This window comes from Ranitomeya variabilis, chromosome 3 (genome assembly GCF_051348905.1).
Source record: "Ranitomeya variabilis isolate aRanVar5 chromosome 3, aRanVar5.hap1, whole genome shotgun sequence".
Classification (NCBI taxonomy): domain Eukaryota; kingdom Metazoa; phylum Chordata; class Amphibia; order Anura; family Dendrobatidae; genus Ranitomeya; species Ranitomeya variabilis.
In genome coordinates this window covers 166994983-167010621 of record NC_135234.1, presented here as the reverse complement: position 1 = coordinate 167010621, position 15639 = coordinate 166994983, and positions in this window count along the sequence as shown.

Genomic DNA, 15639 nt, shown 5'->3' with positions numbered 1-15639 from the left:
ATTCTGCTGCCGTATGTTGGCCAAAACTAATTACTGGTTGGTCACCCTTCTAGACCCACGCTACAAGGAGAACTTTGCATTGCTTCTCGTGGTAGAGGTCTAATAAAATGTTGCAGTACCAGAAGGCCCTCGTTGAAGAATTATTAAACAAAATTTCCCACCTGGCAACACTGGTGCCAGAGGTCAAGTCCCTTGGGCAACCAAGGAGTGGAGACGAGGCAGACACACGAGATGCAGTAGAGGCAGGGGAATACTCTCAATGGTCTGGGATAGTTTTCTCAGAACCTCCCATCACCCAGGCCATGATGCGCAGGGTACTCTGAAAAGGAGGGAAACATTTTTTAAGATACTGAAGGAGTACCTTGCCCATCGTACCAGCATCCTCCGTTATTCCTCTATGCCTTATAAGTATTGGGTATCCAAGATAGACATGTGGCATGAACAATTTCTCTACGCCTTGGAGGTCCTGGCCTGCCCTGCTGCTGGCATTTTGTCAGAGTGGGATTTTAAATGCTACTGGGGGTATTATAACTGATAGGTGCATCTGCCTGTCAACTGAAAATGCTGACAGGCTGACTCTTATCAAAATGAACAAGTGCTGGATTTGGTCAGAATTCTCATCACCACTGGATGACAGCAGTGTTTTTTTTTATTATTTTTTTCTGGTGTATTCCCATGCACCCTTCCCACTCTAACATGGTGGAAAGGGCTATTTCTTCATTTTTGGGTCATCCTGCTCCTCCTCCTATAATGCCATCATATCAACAGGGTGATCATGCTACCATCGCTATACATTTTTTAAGGGTGTTTATGATTCCCTCATTAAAATTTTTTAGAGGCCTACCTCAAACACTCTTTAATATATCTGTATACCCCCAGGGGTAAATGTTTTCAGCCCATGCACTTAGTGCATGCACATTACCACGCTAGGATACACACTCCTTAATAATGGGAAAACAATGTTTTCTGAGACCCTCAACTACGTCACTTCAAAGGGGTATTGGAGTGTCTCCTTCTAATTTTTGACATTCCTTGCACTTAGTGCATACATTTTACCAGTGTTGGAAACCCTCTCTTAGTAATGGGAAAAATGCTTTTCTGAGTCTCCACCTTCTAGTTGAGGGAACATATTTTGAAACCAAAAGATCTGGTGGGTTCTATTAGTATATGATCGAGTGCCTTGTTGTGGTCTGTCAGGTGGTCATAACATAGGGAATTCTCACACTGCATACAGGATTTCACAGCCGACACAGGAAAGTTTGTACAGTAAGTACAGATGATCCTGGTATCCACCATATGAGGCTGAGAAGATGTGAAATGCCCCACTATATTCCCCAGCAGGTTTGATTAAATAACAGTCCTTGATGTTGCTACATTAAACCAATCACTTTTATCAGGGCTAATTCAAATTGATTCTATTCTGTCATAATAATACTGCTCCAATCGGCACTTCGTCTACGGTGAGGTGTGGCAGTAGGGATAGCATATGACAGGCATAAAGTCAGGGATTATTGCCTTATAAATTCTAAGCCTTGCTGCTTTTTACCATAAACTCACTAACCGATTCGTGTTTTTTTATGGTGATCTGTACTCAGAAATTACTCAAAGCTGCCAGTGTTTCTTGCATTCTTCCAGAGTTTATTGTTGACACGTACAACAAAAATTATTTTCAGGGCCCATTCAAATCCCTTCTATGGTCTACAATAATAGCGCTCTTATCTGCAATTAGTGTAGGGTGAGGTTTGGCAATAGGTATAGTGTATGACAGGCATCTGCTAGGGGATAATTGCCTTATAAATCATAAGCCTTGTTGCTGCTTTTTTCAAAGACTCATTGACCGATCTGTGTTTTTTTTACGGTGATCTGTACTCAGAAATTAGACAAAGTTGCCAGTGTTACTTGCATTCCTTCAGAGTTTATTGCTGACACGTACAACAAAAAATCATTTCTTGGCTGGTTCAAATCCAGTCTATATTCTGCAATAATACCTCTACTGTCTGCAATAAATCTACAGTGAGGTGTTGCAGTAGTTATAGCATATGACAGGCATCTAGTCAGGGATTATTGCCTTATAAATTCTAAGCCTTGCTGCTGCTTTTTTTCATGGACTCATGGTTTTTACAGTGTTCTATACTCAGAAATTCATTAAAGCAGGCAAAACTAATTGATTTAATGTGTCCATTCACAGTCTCTCTCTAGCATCTGTATGTAAGAGATAGTGGTGGGACACTTTATGCTATTGGAGCTGCTTTACCAAAAAACTCCTGGTCTAATCTGTCCAAAAGACGCCTGCTGGCCCTCTATAAATTGTGTGGGCCACGTGCTGGCCCTCTAAGTTCCAAACTTTGCAGTATTAATATGAAAAAGAAAATTTGCCCACCTCAGATGGATACATTATATTGCAGTAGAAATATACGCCTATTCAAAACATAGCCATCTGATGGCTCTCCAAACATGCTTAGAGAGGTCTAATGGCCCTTTGACAATAGTGAGGGCCACCTGCTGGCCCTCTAACAATAGAAAGAGCCACATGATGGCCCTCTTCAAATAGTGATGGCCGCCTAATAGCTCTGAAAAAAAAGTGATTAAATTATTAAGGATGTATATGATCATGTTTCACACACCAAATGGCCAGATAAGGTATTAACCTCTTTCTGACCTCGGACAGGATAGTACGTCCACGGTCAGAAGGCCCTCTTTGATGCGGGCTCCGGCGGTGAGCCCGCATCAAAGCCGGGACATGTCAGCTGTTTTGAACAGCTGACATGTGCCCATAATAGGCGCGGGCAGAATCGCGATCTGCCCGCACGTATTAACTAGTTAAATGCCGCTGTCAAACGCAGACAGCGGCAGTTAACTACCGCTTCCGGCCGGGCTGCCGGAAGTGATCGCATCGCCGACCCCGTCACATGATCGGAGATCGGCGATGCTTCAGAATAGTAACCATAGAGGTCCTTGAGACCTCTATGGTTACTGATCCCCGGCAGCTGTGAGCTCCACCCTGTGGTCGGCGCTCACAGCACACCTGCAATTCTGCTACATAGCAGCGAACATCAGATCGCTGCTATGTAGCAGAGCTGATTGCGCTGTGCCTGATTCTAGCCTCCCAAGTAATAAAAAAGTTAAAAAAAATGTGAAAAAAATAAAAAAATATAAAAGTTTAAATCACCCCCCTTTCGCCCCAATCAAAATAAATCAATTAAAAAAAAAATCAAAACTACACATATTTGGTATCGCCGCGTTCAGAGTCGCCAAATCTATCAATAAAAAATAAGCATTAACCTGATCGCTAAACGGCGTATTGAGAAAAAACATTCGAAACGCCAGAATTACGTTTTTTTGGTCGCCACAACATTGCATTAAAATGCAATAAGAAGCGATCAAAAGAACGTATCTGCACCGAAATGTTATAATTAAAAACGCCAGCTCGGCACGCAAAAAATAAGCCCTCAACCGACCCCAGATCATGAAAAATGGAGACGCTACGGGTATCGGAAAATGGTGCAATTTTTTTTTTTTTTTTAGCAAAGTCTGGAATTTTTTTTCACCACTTAGATAAAAAATAACCTAGTCATGTTAGGTGTCTATGAACTCGTACTGACCTGGAGAATCATAATGGCAGGTGAGTTTTAGCATTTAGTGAACCTAGCAAAAAAGCCAAACAAAAAACAAGTGTGGGACTGCACTTTTTTTGCAATTTCACTGCACTTGGATTTTTTTTCCCATTTTATAGTACACAACATGCTAAAACCAATGATGTTGTTCAAAAGTACAACTCGTCCCGCAAAAAATAAGCCCTCACATGGCCAAATTGACGGAAAAATAAAAAAGTTATGGCTCTGGGAAGGAGGGGAGTGAAAAACGAACACGGAAAAATGGAAAATCCCAAGGTCATGAAGGGGTTAAATGATAAAATTATATTTCTTGTGAAATGTTTTTTAACCATTGAAAGCAATGCAAACGTGAAAAAATACTATGTGTGAACATAGCAAAAGATGTGAAGGAGTTTTTTTCTATTATTTATTTTGCCTTATATACAAGTCATTATCCTGGAAAGAATGTTTTGTAACATTTTTTCTAGTCAAATCCATTTTAACAGCAGTTTTGTATCTTTCATTGTCAGTCCATAAAAGTGGAGTAATACACTAATACAATGTGTCATAGATAGTGTTGAGCATTCCGATACCGCAAGTATCGGGTATCGGCCGATACTTGCGGTATCGGAATTCCGATACCGGGATTCCGATACTTGCCGCGTATCGGATACCGGAATCGGAAGTTCCCAGATTCAAACTGCACAAATTCAGCCAATGACAATGATTCCAAGTGTGGGCACATCCTGTTCAGCATGGAGGGCATGAAACTACTGGCATGGCTGTGATTGGCTGCTGAAATGATGTCATGATGCAGTTTAAAAGTCGCTGGCGCCATTTTGCGCTCACTCTGCTGTGAATTCAGTTAGTGACAGGACGCTGTTTGCTGACTGAGGGCCAGTTTAGAGATAGCGATTTGCTTTTTTGTGCTTTTCAAAGGCTAATTTAGCAACCGCTGTGTTCACCTACTATTCACCTTGCTTTTGCCTTGTAGCGCTGTTTTCACAGCGATCTGCAAGGTCTGTGTGTGTGTGTGTGTGTGAGTGCAGCCCACTCTCTAGTCTGAGTGCAGCCATAGGCCATCCATAGCTGGTTGTATTCAGTTCAGGGAGGGTGGTTCATTGCCTCATACTGTTTTTTTTTTTTTTTTTTTCCAAGTAGTGTAGTCTGCTGCTAATTTTTTCAAAAAAATCCTATTAGTGTCTTTCCACCCGTCTCCAGCTAATTTGTGGAAAAACACTACATAGGATAACGTAGAGGAGGGTTTTTGGGCCTTGCAGCGCCGTTTACGGCTGTCTGCACGGTTTCCGTGTGACTGCAGCTCGCCCTGTAGTCTGTGAGCAGCCATAGCCTGGTTGTCTCCAGCTCAGGGTTCTTCACTGCGTCATACTGTAAAATCAATTTTCCTTTTCTTTTAAGTAGTGCAGGCTGCTGCACATTTTTTCAAAAAAATCCTATTAGTGTCTTTCCACCCGTTTCCAGCTAATTTGTGGAAAAACACTACATAGGATAACGTAGAGGAGGGTTTTTGGGCCTTGCAGCGCCGTTTACGGCTGTCTGCACAGTCTCCGTGTGACTGCAGCTCGCCCTGTAGTCTGTGAGCAGCCATAGCCTGGTTGTCTCCAGCTCAGGGTTCTTCACTGCGTCATACTGTAAAATCAATTTTCCTTTTCTTTTAAGTAGTGCAGGCTGCTGCACATTTTTTCAAAAAAATCCTATTAGTTTCTTTCCACCCGTCTCCAGCTAATTTGTGGAAAAACACTACATAGGATAACGTAGAGGAGGGTTTTTGGGCCTTGCAGCGCCGTTTACGGCTGTCTGCACGGTCTCCGTGTGACTGCAGCTCTCTCTGTTGTCAGTTCAGCCCCCCCCCCAAAAAAAAATAATAAAGTTCACCAAACACACAAGTGACACCACTTTACATTTGTGTAGGCCACATTAGCTCATATTAAAGTCTAGTCCACACTTTAGAAAATTAGTGTTTCTTATACCTGTTAGGAGTTGTTCAGGAATAAGCACACAAAGCCGTTAGTACTTTTCTGCTTATCTTTATCAGTCAACCAAGATGAAGAAGGCAGTGAGTAAGGCACGTGGGCGTGGGCGTGGGCGCGGAGCAGGGAGGGGACGTGGGGATTCTGTGCCTGCTGCGGGCACCGGTGACTCATCAGCACCCACTTTCACCAGGGAACAGTCATTCATGCGCAGCTTTGTCGCAGAGCGCCGTACACCGCTGCTGCGTGAAGAACAAATTGAAGCCGTTGTCGGATGGATGGCAGCTAATGCATCAACTTCAATTAGTGCCACATCCTCTCAGACACAGAGCACTGGAGAGCAGCCATCTGTCTCTTCACCACCTGCCAAATTGCCCAGGCAGACAGAGAGCCCAGGACAGGAGCCGTCTCTACTTCTGTTCTCTGAATCTCTTGGCTTGGAAACAGGGGGCCAGCCAAGCAGCATTGGAGAAATGGAAGAAGAGGCAGGGTGCAGTGATGCCCAACAGCTTTTTCTCTCTGAGTCTGAAGAGGCGGGTGGGCCAGTGCCTCCGGTCACCACATCGCAGGCCGCATCCGCTGATGATGACACTCAGGTGCCACTTACTGGTGCGTGCTCTGCTGCTGAGACTACCCAGGAGGAGCAGTTGGGGGCAAAGGGTAGTGTAGATGATGAGGTCCTTGACCCATCTTGGCGTGAGGGACAGGAAGGTAGTGGGAGCAGCTCTGAGGAAGAGATTCCCCGTACGGCCCAAAGAGGGAGAGGGAGGGGGAAGACTGCGGATCCTGCAGCCTCCGCTTTGGCACCCGTTAGGAGCATGTCTCTTCCAAAAGCCAAAAAGGGCGCTCCCAAGACTTGCAGTGCCTGGTCCTTTTTTGACACAGTTGCAGATGACATTTGCTATGTCAAATGCAAGGTGTGTCATCACAAAGTAAAAAGAGGTCGAAATGTCAGCAACCTCAATACCTCCAACATGTGGAAACATGTGCGCAACAGGCATGCGGCGGAGTTACAAAAACACACTGAAGAGCTAGGCCAAACAACAGCGGCAGCTACCACCTCTTCAGCTCGTGTTGCCTCTTCCTCCAGCTCACACGCAGCTGGTTCGGCTTCCTCCCAGGATCGCCGTGGAAGAACCTCTGGCCCTGTTGTCCAGAGACCCGCTGTAATTCCACCCGCAGCACCACTTTCCCAGTCATCCACACACTCCCAGCCCAGTGTACAGCCATCGGTAGTACAGGCATGGGAGAAAAGGCGGCCTTTCTCGGCAAACCACCCACGAGCACAGGTTCTGACTGCAGGCATTGCCAAACTTCTGTCACTGGAAATGCTGTCATTCAGGCTGGTGGAGATTGACAGCTTCCGTGACTTGATGTCATTGGCAGTCCCACAGTACAATGTGCCCAGCCGCTTTTATTTCAGCAGGCAAGCCGTCCCTGCCCTGCACAAGCATGTGGAGGGACACATAAAACACGCGCTACTGAACGCCGTCAGTAGCAAGGTCCACCTCACCACCGATGCGTGGACCAGTCAACATGGACAGGGGCGATACCTTTCCCTCACTGCCCATTGGGTTAATGTCGTTGAGCTGGGTACAGACCGTGCGAGTGGCGCAGGACGTGTCCTGCCCACTCCAAGGATTGCAGGAATCCATTCTGTACGCATTGACTCCTCCTCTTACACCAGTTCCTCAGAATCATCGCTGCAGGAGCCGTCACAGTCCACCTCCACATGGACCCGTGATGAACGTTTACCTGTTACGACCGACATGAGCACAGCCGTGGCCAAACGTCAACAGGCCGTCTTGAAATTAATTTCTTTGGGGAATCGAAGCCACACAGCGCAGGAGCTCTGGAATGCCATCAAGCAGGAGAGCGATGTGTGGTTTGTGCCAGCGAATCTCCAGCCAGGCATGGTAGTGTGTGATAATGGCCGAAATCTGGTGGCAGCTCTGGGCCTCGGCAACCTCACTCACATCCCATGTCTGGCACATGTGCTCAATTTGGTCGTGCAGAGCTTTTTGAGGGACTATCCGGATCTTGATGCACTGCTGCACAAGGTCCGCCTAGAGTGTGCTCACTTGCGGCGTTCCAGCACGGCAAAAGCGCGCATTGCGGCTCTGCAGCGCCGACACCGCCTGCCGGAACATCGCATCATATGTGACCTACCTACCAGGTGGAATTCCACGTTACATATGTTGGAGCGGTTGTGTGAGCAGCAGCAAGCTGTAATGGAGTACCAGCTGCATCAGGCGCAAAGAAGTCGCACTCAGCGCCGTTCAGACTTCACAACCACAGAGTGGGCCACTATGAATGACGTCTGCCAGGTTTTGCGTCCCTTCGATTATTCCACGCGGATGGCGAGTGCAGATGATGCACTAGTCAGCATGACTGTCCCCCTTATCTGCCTGCTTGAAAAATCCCTGCAAGCGCTAAGGGATGATGTTGTGGAAGAGGTGGAGGATGAGGATTCAACATTTCCATCATCTTCTGGACAGTCAGCGCCACGTGGTTCCTCACAAACGCGTAGGCAGGGGACAGTTTGTGAGGAGGATGAGGAGGAGTCAATGGAGGAGGAAGACATCCGTCCAGAGGAGGGAGTTACACAATTGTCCAGTACTCAGTGTGTACAGCGAGGGTGGGGTGATGACGAGCGGGCAGAGATCACGCCTCCAGCAGGGGACAGCGTTTCTTGGGCAGTTGGCAGTCTGCAGCACATGGTGGATTACATGCTGCAGTGCCTGAGAAACGACCGCCGCATCGCCCACATTCTCAACATGTCTGAATATTGGGTGTTCACCCTCCTCGATCCTCGCTACTGGGACAACGTAGAAAGCCTCATCACACCGTTGAACCGGGAGCAAAAAATGCGGGAGTACCAAGACACACTGGTGAATTCCATCATCTTCTCCATTCCAAGTGAGAGAAGTGCTGCTAGTGCATTACAAAGCAGCTCAGTGCGTCCAGGCAGTGGTGGAGGCTCTGCACAAAGAGGGAGCAGAAGCAGTGCCTCTGCCCAAGGCAAGAGCAGTATGGCCCAACTGTGGCACAGTTTTCTGTGCCCGCCACAAAAGTCAACACCATCACAGACGGCTCCAGTCAGCAGGAGGCAACGGTTCCGTCAGATGGTGACAGACTACATAAACAAAATGGTTAACCAACAGCACTCCAATACCCACGGTGCACGCTCCTCAGTCCATGAATCCAACTGGACCAATACTCACAACAAAATTGAAGAAAGGAGCAGCATCCATATCCAGGTGAAAAAATAGAAAAACTTTATTCTGCCATTACAGAGATGCAACGTTTCGGCTGGAAACAGCCTTTATCAAGCATACAATAAACCACAAGTGGCCATCTTAAATAGTGTGGAATCCAGACATGGGCCAATCACTATCAAGGGCGGCCTTTAATTAATATACCAAAATAACACACAATATATACATTCAATAAAATCCATGCCATTGCGGCAGTGTAGCATATCAAAATTTACACATATCATATAAAAACAGACGAACCGTAGAAAGAAATAAAAACAACCATAAAAGGGAGACATCCCACCAAGAGGTGTCAGCCAATCGCCACCTTGTTACCTAGTTGTCATGGTGTTCATCATCAAATATACATAAAGGTGCTCCAATCATCTTTACCGTTAGTGTGCGCGCCACGCTATACCTCATGCAGCCTCTTCATGAAGTCCAACAGCTGCAGGACGCCGGCGCACGCGCACAGGGACAACCCACGTCAGCGGTCACATGACCACACCGCAAGTGAACCTCCGCGCACGCGCACAGCGGCCAACAAACCACTCCCACCCGAAACACATGATCACTGACGCAGGCATGTATGAGGCAGGGGGGCGCTGGAGCAGTACGCATCCAGCCACACCCCCTGCCACCCACCAGCCCGCGCTGGAACCGCGTTATCGGGGAAAGCAAGGACCAGCCATATCCATGGCTATCTGGCTAAAAAGAGGACAGCGACATATAAATAAAGATATACACCCAGACATAAGGTGATTTGGCATACAAGGGGAAGAAAGGAATACAGCATAACAGACATCATCGTCAAACAATAGACATAATCCAGATATGCAGATTCCATGAATCCTCCTGATGTCCCTGGATGTCAAATCCCGTAGCCAACTAAAATAAAAGAAAGAAACATCAATACAAGATATGCTTAATCCAACATATTAAATGTATCATACAGAGGAGGGACTCAGACCCTGCATGGGGGAAGGGTTTCAGGGTAAACATATTTGGAGATTATACTCTATATTCAACCCTTTGGGTTGCAAAGTCTCCAAGGTGGAAATCCACCTTAGTTCTTTTTGTTTTAATCTCTGTACCCTATCTCCACCCCTCCTCAACACAGGGACCCCATCGATAACCCTAAACCTTAATTGATTGATAGAGTGCCTACATTCATGGAAGTGTTTAGGAATTGGCAAATCAAGCATTTGCGTCCTGATGGTACTTTTATGTTTGCTCACACGTGCTCTTATCTCCATCGTGGTCTCACCAACGTACATGAGACCACATGGGCATATTATCAGATAAATCACAAATTTCGAAGAGCACGTGTAGCGTTCTTTTATCAGAAACCTCTTTCCAGTCTGGGGGTGACTGAAACTATCCCCCTTCAACATATTGCTGCAACATGAACAACTTAGACAGGGAAAGTTGCCCATTCGTGGTGGACATAAAGTCCTTTGGAGGGCAACCTTGCCTGTCCCAACATCAGAGTTGACCAATCTATCTTTCAGATTGCGACCCCGTCTGTATGAGAGAATGGGGCGCAAACCGAAGTCCTGCACAAGAGGTAATCCTTTGTTCAATATTCCCCAGTGTTTATTAAGGATATTGGCAATCCCATTACTCGCTGGGCAATATGTGGAAACGAATGGTATGCGTTTCTGTTTCACTTTGGTTCTGTGTACTAGCAAATCACCATCTGATAACCCCATAAGTTTTTCTTTTTGGTGAATCACCTTCCTACTCGGATAGCCCCTACGAATAAATTTTTCACACATCTCTTCCAACCTCAAATCACGTGTGTCATTATCAGAGACTATCCTCCGTACACGGACCAACTGACTCCACGGAAGCGAGTCCATCATCCTCCTTGGGTGATAACTGTCGTAATAAAGAAGACTATTCCTGTCAGTACTTTTTGTAAACAGGTCAGTACACAAAATGTCATCTTGTTTATATACCATCGTATCCAAGAACTGTAAACGATCCACCGAGTGTGTCATGGTGAATCCCAGTTCTGGATGTGCACTATTGAGTTCAACCAAGAACTTCGAGAGCTCATCATAAGACCCCTCCCACACACAGAAGATGTCGTCGATGTAGCGCCACCAAGCCCGGACATGACCCCAGAAGCTGGAACTGTACACGAATTGATCCTCGAGCACCGCCATGTAGATGTTAGCATACGTGGGGGCCACATTGGACCCCATGGCGGTGCCCCGTAGCTGCTGGTAGTAATCATCCCCAAAAAGAAAAAAATTCCTAGTGAGGATCAACTCCAGCAGCGTGAGGACCAACCGTGCACAATCCGGGGCCACGTCCGAGCCCGATAGCGCCACACCGACAGCATCCAATCCTCTTTCGTGTTCAATAGATGTATATAAAGATATAACATCAAACGACACTAGGATAGTGGAGGCACCAACTCGGACATTATTGATTTTTTCCAAGAAGTCACCCGTATCCCTAATGTACGAGCGAGCGGAGGTAGCGAAACGCCGAAGGATCCTATCCAAAAAAATGGCTACCTTGTTGCACATGGACCCTCTCCCCGATACAATCGGACGACCGGGGGGACAAAACAAATTTTTGTGAATCTTAGGGAGGGTATACAGAACTGGGGTAACAGGGGCAACAACAAACAAAAATTCTGAAAGCTTTTGATCGATAAGTCCACTAGTCAAGGAGTCCTCAATCAGAAGCTTAAGTTCCCTTTGGAAACGAATGGTAGGGTCACACTGTAACTTCAAATATACCGCAGAGTCAGCCAACTGTCCCATAATCTCAGCTCTATATTTGACCGTATCCATGATCACAACCGCACCGCCTTTATCGGCCGGTTTAATTGTAATTTCGGTCTTATTTGATAAACTAGATAGAGCTTGTCTTTCCACATTCGATAGATTATTATATCCAGAATTTTGAAAGTTAGATTTCAAACGCTTAACATCTCTCTCCACTAATTCAACATACGATTCAACGAAATGATTTTGACAGACTACATGTCTTGCCCTCTTGCTGTACTCCCAGACGGCTCTTCACCTTTCAAGTTTTGGGTCTCAAAGCTGGATACATGGCCAGAGCTAAGCCAGTATGCATTGGAGGTGCTGGCTTGCCCTGCGGCTAGTGTATTATCGGAACGTGTCTTTAGTGCTGCAGGTGGTGTACTAACTGACCGTCGCATGCGACTATCCTCCGATAACATTGACCGGCTTACTTTCCTGAAAATGAACAAGGCCTGGATCTCGCAGGAATTTGCCACTCCTCTTCCTGATTAAATAATTAGGTGACTGTCTACGTTATCCAGGTCTCCTGTTGTGTTCATCTTTCTACCACCTGAACTTAAATTCCTGGGCTCCAACACCGCCAGTTGAGGCTCAGAAGTGCCGTCTGCACAGTCAAAACATACGACCCAGTGTTATTGGGTTTCAGTAACGTCAGCTGATCCCCAGCTGTGTAGCCGGCAATGTGTCCTGCGACCACCACGCTGACACAACAACTGAAATGTAAGGGAACCTTTCCCCCCCCCCCCAAGGTGTTTGTTACTGAAAGAGCCACCTTGTGCAGCAGTAATGCTGCACAAGGAAAAGGTAGCTATTTTTGTTTAGCTCCTTGCACACGCAGAACTTAACACACTTATAAAATGTGTCCACTGATACCGTAAAACCGTCCCGGAGGTGGGACTTTCCTTCGTAATATGACGCAGCACAGCTGTCATTCCTACCCCCTTGGCGCCGTGCCCCGGCTCCTCAGCGTTGTTTAAATCTGTCCCGGAGCCTGCGCTGTTATGTTATCCCTTGGCCAGGCACACTTAGCGCTGCCCATCTTCTGACATCAATTGGTGTCAGGCTGGCTGCGCCTGTGCGGCCGCGCTGGCCGAGAGCCCGCCTCGCATTGTCTTCTGATTTAATCCCACTGGGGGCCTGAGATCCATGGACATGCGCAGTGCATATCTGAACCTCCGCCTCTCACTCATCTCCCTACGCCTTCTTCAGACTGTGCTCCGTCAGCTGATCCCTAATAGCATGCCACGGCCGTGACGCCGCACAGTCTGAAGAAGCCGTAGGGAGGGGAGTGAGAGACGAGGATATGCACTGCGCATGGCCACGGATCCCAGGCCCGCGGTAGGATTACATTAGACGACACTGCGAGGCGGGATCTCGGCCAGCGCGGCCGCACAGGCGCAGCCAGCCTGACACCAAATGATGTCAGAAGATGGGCAGCGCTAAGTGTGCCTGGCCAAGGGATAACATAACAGCGCAGGCTCCGGGACAGATTTAAACAACGCTGAGGAGCCGGGGCACGGCGCCAAGGGGGTAGGAATGACAGCTGTGCTGCGTCATATTACGAAGGAAAGTCCCACCTCCGGGACGGTTTTACGGTATCAGTGGACACATTTTATAAGTGTGTTAAGTTCTGTGTTTGCAAGGAGCATAATGAAAAGAGCCACCTTTTCCTTTTGCATCTTTTGTGCTGCACAAGCTGGCTCTTTCAGCTACAAACGCCTTGGGGGGGGGGTGTTAAAGGTTCCCTTTCTCCAATCAGGCTTCGGCCTACATTGTGTTCCTCTGCTTCTCCTGCTGTCCCTGGGCTCCAACAAAGCTAGTTGTTGCCTGGTAGTGCTGTTCGCACAGTCCCGACAGTCCCTCCTCTGTTATTGGGGTTCAGTAACGTCAGCTGTTCCCCTGCTGTGTGTGTGGCAATCCCTCCTATCTCCTCCACCTCCTCCTCTTCCTCCTGTCCCTGGGCTCCAACACCGCTAGTTGCTGTCCAGAAGTGCTGTACGCACAGTCAACAGTCCCTCCTCTGTTATTGGGGTTCAGTAACGTCAGCTGTTCCCCTGCTGTGTGTGTGGCAATCCCTCCTATCTCCTCCACCTCCTCCTCCTCCTCCTGTCCCTGGGCTCCAACACCGCTAGTTGCTGTCCAGAAGTGCTGTCCGCACAGTCCCAACAGTCCCTCCTCTGTTATTGGGGTTCAGTAACGTCAGCTGTTCCCCTGCTGTGTGTGTGGCAATCCCTCCTATCTCCTCCACCTCCTCCTCCTCCTCCTGTCCCTGGGCTCCAACACCGCTAGTTGCTGTCCAGAAGTGCTGTACGCACAGTCAACAGTCCCTCCTCTGTTATTGGGGTTCAGTAACGTCAGCTGTTCCCCTGCTGTGTGTGTGGCAATCCCTCCTATCTCCTCCACCTCCTCCTCCTGTCCCTGGGCTCCAACACCGCTAGTTGCTGTCCAGAAGTGCTGTCCGCACAGTCCCAACAGTCCCTCCTCTGTTATTGGGGTTCAGTAACGTCAGCTGTTCCCCTGCTGTGTGTGTGGCAATCCCTCCTATCTTCTCCACCTCCTCCTCCTCCTCCTGTCCCTGGGCTCCAACACCGCTAGTTGCCGTCCAGAAGTGCTGTACACACAGTCAACAGTCCCTCCTCTGTTATTGGGGTTCAGTAACGTCAGCTGTTCCCCTGCTGTGTGTGTGGCAATCCCTCCTATCTCCTCCACCTCCTCCTCCTCCTCCTATCCCTGGGCTCCAACACCGCTAGTTGCTGTCCAGAAGTGCTGTCCGCACAGTCCCAACAGTCCCTCCTCTGTTATTGGGGTTCAGTAACGTCAGCTGTTCCCCTGCTGTGTGTGTGGCAATCCCTCCTATCTCCTCCACCTCCTCCTCCTCCTCCTGTCCCTGGGCTCCAACACCACTAGTTGCCGTCCAGAAGTGCTGTCCGCACAGTCCCAACAGTCCCTCCTCTGTTATTGGGGTTCAGTAATGTCAGCTGTTCCCCTGCTGTGTGTGTGGCAATCCCTCCTATCTCCTCCACCTCCTCCTCCTCCTCCTGTCCCTGGGCTCCAACACCGCTAGTTGCCGTCCAGAAGTGCTGTCCGCACAGTCCCAACAGTCCCTCCTCTGTTATTGGGGTTCAGTAACGTCAGCTGTTCCCCTGCTGTGTGTGTGGCAATCCCTCCTATCTCCTCCACCTGCTCCTCCTCCTCCTGTCCCTGGGCTCCAACACCGCTAGTTGTTGCCTGGTAGTGCTGTCCGCACAGTCCCGACAGTCCCTCCTCTGTTATTGGGGTTCAGTAACGTCAGCTGTTCCCCTGCTGTGTGTGTGGCAATCCCTCCTATCTCCTCCACCTCCTCCTCCTCCTCCTGTCCCTGGGATCCAACACCGCTAGTTGCTGTCCAGAAGTGCTGTACGCACAGTCAACAGTCCCTCCTCTGTTATTGGGGTTCAGTAACGTCAGCTGTTCCCCTGCTGTGTGTGTGGCAATCCCTCCTATCTCCTCCACCTCCTCCTCCTCCTCCTGTCCCTGGGCTCCAACACCGCTAGTTGCTGTCCAGAAGTGCTGTCCGCACAGTCCCAACAGTCCCTCCTCTGTTATTGGGGTTCAGTAACGTCAGCTGTTCCCCTGCTGTGTGTGTGGCAATCCCTCCTATCTCCTCCACCTCCTCCTCCTCCTCCTGTCCCTGGGCTCCAACACTGCTAGTTGCCGTCCAGAAGTGCTGTCCGCACAGTCCCAACAGTCCCTCTTCTGTTATTGGGGTTCAGTAACGTCAGCTATTCCCCTGCTGTGTGTGTGGCAATCCCTCCTATCTCCTCCACCTCCTCCTCCTCCTCCTGTCCCTGGGCTCCAACACCGCTAGTTGCCGTCCAGAAGTGCTGTCCGCACAGTCCCAACAGTCCCTCCTCTGTTATTGGGGTTCAGTAACGTCAGCTGTTCCCCTGCTGTGTGTGTGGCAATCCCTCCTATCTCCTCCACCTCCTCCTCCTCCTCCTATCTCTGGGCTCCAACACCGCTAGTTGCTGTC